Source organism: Aquila chrysaetos, chromosome 12 (genome assembly GCF_900496995.4).
Source record: "Aquila chrysaetos chrysaetos chromosome 12, bAquChr1.4, whole genome shotgun sequence".
NCBI lineage: Eukaryota > Metazoa > Chordata > Aves > Accipitriformes > Accipitridae > Aquila > Aquila chrysaetos.
Genome location: NC_044015.1, coordinates 23,161,823 through 23,167,115, shown reverse-complemented (window position 1 = coordinate 23,167,115; position 5,293 = coordinate 23,161,823). Strand labels below are relative to the sequence as shown.

The 5,293-nt window shown below is 40.6% G+C and overlaps 1 protein-coding gene across 6 annotated transcripts in view; it reads left to right on the top strand.

Annotated features, from left to right (window-relative positions):
* The first annotated feature begins 132 nt into the window (after positions 1-132).
* Positions 133-5,293, top strand: part of TLCD4 (TLC domain containing 4) — a 40,534-nt gene continuing 35,373 nt past the window's right edge. For 2 of the 6 annotated variants that reach the window (XM_030034300.1, XM_030034299.1), the window contains exon 1: positions 133-587. The gene's annotated coding sequence lies outside the window, so the exon portion shown is untranslated. Of the gene's footprint in view, positions 588-705; positions 841-5,293 lie in introns of all 6 variants that reach the window. The other 4 variants (XM_041128107.1, XM_041128108.1, XM_041128106.1 and 1 more) reach the window with 4 other exon arrangements.

The window sequence follows — 5,293 nt, the reverse complement described above, 5'->3', positions numbered from 1 at the left end:
GCGCCGGGAGGGCGGCCCGCCGTGCAGCGGGCCGGCCCAGGTCCCCGGTACGAGCGCGAGCGGCGGGCGCTGAGGTGCCGGGCCGCGCCGCGCCGCTGCCGCCTGTCCTCGGCGCGGGTGGGCGCAGGCCGCCGTCTGGGCGGGGCCGCGCGGCTGCCCCCGGGTGCGTGAGGCGTGTTGGAGGTAATAAAGTGCGAGGCGCTTCCTAAGGGTAAAAAGGCCGCGTCTGCAGTCCTGCAGGTGTTTGGGGAGAGCTGTGGTTGATCCCCGAGAGCAGCACAAACCGGCCTTCGCCGCTTCAGCTACCACTCGCAGCTACCCTGCGGCTCCGGCATGTTCCCGTGTCGGAGGTTGACCACGAGGGCAGATCAGTTCCGAGGCTGTCACGGTGTGGCATGCCGAGCCGGTCCCCCGTGCCCCTAGTCTGGCTTTTCTGCACGGGTTGCGGTCAGCCGAGAGAGCGCTGGCGGCTTCAGTTAATCTGTAAACGCAGAAATGCATACTAAAGAAGGAATCGTGTGGCTCCCCTGACGCGTACAGATTCCTGCAGGAATTTGCAAGCATGCGCAGGCATAATCTTGACCCAGGTATGTACGCTTACATGCAACTATAATTTTACGTAGCCTACAATAATGCATAAAATGAAGAATATTAATATTTCGCTGCCTCTCACGACTCTTGTTCTCACTCGTTCTAATACTTTAGCTTTTTATTTCAGTAAGAAGTGTGGAGCAACACATCAGCACTCTTTTCATCTCTGTCAGCATCCAGTCTTTGTGGGTGATGATTCAGCCATCGGACTAATCTCAGATGAGATACGCGTTTGCTAGAAAGAGTAAGGTATTACATTTTATGATTGGAAAAGAGTAGCGTTTGTTCATTGTTGTCCTTAAATCATCTGCCAGGGAGCAAGGCCCTCCTCTTGGCCTGCGAATCAGGATCAATGGATCCTGAACTTTTTGGAGTGGTTTGACACCATTGCTTTATGGGGTGACTTGTCAAACATATGAAACATGACAGCTGTGCACTTGTACCTCAACTGCACAAACACAATAGATCAAACATTGCAATTCTGCATCTGTCTGGCATGGTTTCTCTGGCTGCTTTTTTTTCCTCTTGTTCATTCTGAACAAGTTGGACTTTTTGTATCCGTACCAGCCTTGGAAGCTGAACGTTTCTCTCTCATTTTTAACAAAAACTTGTGCTGGTCGTGGATTCCAGTGGTTATTGCATAATTTACAAGTAAAAGAGATACTTTCTAGCTAGCCTTTGCCATCTTAGGATCTGAAGTAAAGTTAATCTTTCTGATTCATGTCTCACAGTTTTACAGATTATGTTTTGTTTTTCTTTACATCAATGCAACATATAATTTTGAGTTGTTTTAAGCAGAGACTATTAAAAACAGTGTTACCATGGTAAAGTCTTCCACCCAAATGAGTAACCTCACAAAAAATATCTCACTGCTTAATCATTGTTGACACTTGGAAACAACAAGGTTTTAACTAATAGTTCTGTTGATGATGCATGAATGTCAAAAACTCATTTTGCTTTCCACTTAATTAGCTACATAAAACTAGTAATTAAAGACAATAGAGATGTATGTCTCTAAATTACAGAAGAAAGAGGAAGAAAGCACCACAGTCCTTTTTCAGAAAATAAACTGCTATGTTAAAACAGGACGGTAAGTTCTATAAGCAATTTAAATACTAGTTTCGTCTGTGGTGATCTTTCCTCTCTTGTACCTTCTTCAGTGAAAATAATGTCATTGATGTAGAATGTATCCCAGGTTGCCACAGGGGGTGTAGCTAGCAATTGTTTTATTTAAGGATTTTTTTTCCAAGGCTTTTTTATAGCTTCCCTTTGCTCTTATTTTTCCTACCATAAGAAGTGTTAAAGAACTGTTTTTTATTAGGCATTTCATTCAGAGAAACAGCCCTGGAATCTCAGCAGCAGAGAGTGATGTAAAAAACTTCAACTTACTTTCTCCTTTTCATGTTATTTTTTCTGTATGTACATACTTGCCCTTCTTGCATAGAATTCTTCTGTAAGGCTATTTGGTGAAATCCATGAGAAACTGACCTAAAACCAGTAAAGTTGGAAGGGTGTTTTTTTGCTAGGCAGGTCGTTTAAAAATAAGAGGAAAAATAAGAGTGATGCACACAAGGAAATAACCTGTTCTTTGGACTAGAAAACTGAGGATCTGACAGTTCCTTGGATGCAAAGCAAAGAACCTGACTTTCAAGGAGTCTAAAAAGCTAACCAGTGAGTTTGCCTCAGAAACTCCTAGAACACGTGCTGGAAGTCTTCTTACTCATTGGGAATTCTGCTTGAATAAGGAATATAGCTTTCAAGTATTATCCACATCAGATTGCAAGGCTTGAGGGAAGAGTCAGAGTTTGGTGAGACTGGTTAAAATAAGTATGTAAAGATTGAAGCAACAGTCTGCAACCTACTTGCCATAAAGTTTTGCAGATATTTTTTTTTCCGTTGTGAAAATTGAGTAGAGCCCATGAAGATCCCATTTGCAGTATAACGTTGCTAATTATGTCTTTTCTCAGTAGGACATAGGTGTATTTATGTTTTTTCATCATGGCAACTACCTGCCCACTTGATACAGACAACGTTCTGGACCAGGGAGACTTCAGTCCAAGAACTATGAGTCATAGAACAAGCAGGTTGCTCTCTACTCATTCAACTGCGCTGCATGCTTGGTGATCAATTCTCATCTGTCAAGTGCCTTAAGAATACTTCGTCTCAGACATGCATGTGAATGTTAATATGAAAAAGCAGTAACTCTTCCAAAGTTTAGCACATCGTGGTCACATTAGCTAAATAATGTGAAGTAGGTGACATATAGGACTTCTGCGAGGAAGGCAATGGTTAGTGCTGGATACTGTTCTCCAGTCTGTAAAATTAACAGTACTGCAAGTGAATGTGTAAGCTCTTTGTGTGGGAGGAAGCAGTGCACTTGCCTTGAAAAGTCATCTGACAGAGAATGATGCAAATGCAGTAATTACAAGGGCTGTCTCGGTTACCACTGCTACTGATGCAGGAAGTTAGCTTTGAACTTCTTTGCTGAAGGAGAAATAAACCACGCTCATTCTGAATAATTGATCACTGTTGTCCAAAAGAAAAAAAATGGAAAAAATAAGTTTTTATAAAATGGCATAGTGTTTTTTCCATTTATTGCTTGTGAGGCAATGTTCCGAAGAAAAACCTGCTGCTGTCCTTTTTATATGATGAATATTCTTTGCGGAAGCTTACTAGTACATCTGGTGCATGTCTCCTTTGAAAGTTACACTGGTGAGTACTAAATTGAACTGAGGAAAGCTCGCTCTCTTTGTGTTTCTGTTTCTTTTGTCTCCAATAGGAAAGGCTGCAACTGGAATATAAACAAAAGTATTTTTTTTCCCTGAAATGAAATGTAGGCAGCTTTGGCTATCCGACGGTCATTCACTTTCTGAGATTCCACTTGTAAGTGATCTAACTTCAACTGTTAAGCAAGAGATTCTTTCCAAGCAACTGAAATACACCTTATATTCCTGATTTCTTAACTGGCATTTTGAATAATTGCTTTTTTTTCTTCTAACTATGAATTCTAAAAGTAGACCTGTGAACGAAAGTGGTATTACTGTTGTTTTCTTAAATGAGGTCATTTTGCCTTGTTTTGGCTTAGAGTGTAGCTCCACAAACAGTTGCATCAGCACAATTGAGAGGTAAACTAGCAAAATGGTAGGAGTTGGGTGAGGAAAAGGGCAGGAACCTCTTTGGCTTTGCTGCTGGAAAAATTGTAATGTGGAACCATCTGTCATGTTAAACCTCAGTCATGTATTAAATGAATCTAAATATTATTCTTAGTTTATGCACGATAATTTCATAGAAGTGCTTTGAAAAACAAGGTATGTTATATAAGTAAACTTGATTTTCTGCAGAATACAATTATTTCTTTTTATGTGCTTATGGTGTTTTTAGAAACATAAAGAGCAGTGATATTATGCTCTTTGATTAGAGAAAACCTGAAGACTTCTGACTGGATTTCTAATGATTCTTCTTTAGTATTAGAAATGCAACCTGCATCTGGAAGACTCTAGAACAGTAACAACATTGTAGGTGGTGTAGAAAGTTCTGTTGCTGGGAAGGAATGGGATTTTTAATTAAATCAGTGGACTAGACCATTGGGGATCAACTGGGGACAAGATGAAGCAGGCAGCTGATAAATATGTAACCTACTGGCTGATCTCACTTGATGGCAGAATTAGGATGATATTAGAGCCAGGCTGTGGCAGAATTTGTCCCTTTTAGGAGCATTTACTTTCAATTACTTTGGGCTAAGTGCAGTTTTACTTTCTTGTGAGTCATTACAATTATAGGAATGTAATCTTAGAAGTCCTGATTTGTATTTGTAATCAATAACATCTGTAATATTTATGTTAACATTACAGTTAGTGCTGTGCTTCCTGGTATAACGGTGCTTCTCATATATATTTAAGATGACTCTCATTTGTTTAGATACAAAGATACAGCATTTGCAAACATTTAAACACTGCTTGTCCTAAATAGCCCAAAAGGTGGAACTAAATTCCCCAAATAATGAGATTTATTCTCTATTAAAATCAAATTATTTCTCCCATTCACATTTGTCATTTTTTACACTTTAATTTCCAGTGGTGTGCTGTGGTGTCTAGCTCTGCTGTCAGTGACAGACAGCAAAGTGGTTGTGAGTTTACACTGACTCAATAAATAAGGTATCCTTCCCTCCCACTATTTAAAGATTTCCCTCTTTCTGGCAATGCTAAGTTATCTGTATATAGTCTTTGGAAGTGGGGGAGGAGGTTGTTTTTAGATATTCGTCTGGGTCTAAATACCATGTACGAATTTATAATCAAAGTAGCAATTTGTAGGGAAAATGTTTTTCTCGAAAAGGCATGAGCCACACTGCTAGCAGATGTTCCTTTAACCTACTACATCTGACAGCGTGGCTAGAGAGCCGGTGCATGTAGCTTTGATGACACAAGGTTTGGTAACCATTTGGGCGTGTTCTGAGTGTGATTTGATGATGCAAGGACGTTTGTAGTAGACGGCACTGAAATTACATATTGCATCTTGCTGTAATTACTGGGTAGCATGTTCAGGGAGCAGTCCCTGTAACATAATGTAAACTAATGTTCTTGTATCCATTCAAAAAGCCAGGAGAAAGAGACTGCTGTTTCTCATCTTACAAGTACTGAGTGTCCTGGAGGTCACTGGGCGCCTCTGGCCACTCAGCCTGTAAAAGTAAGGCCTTTTTTAAAAA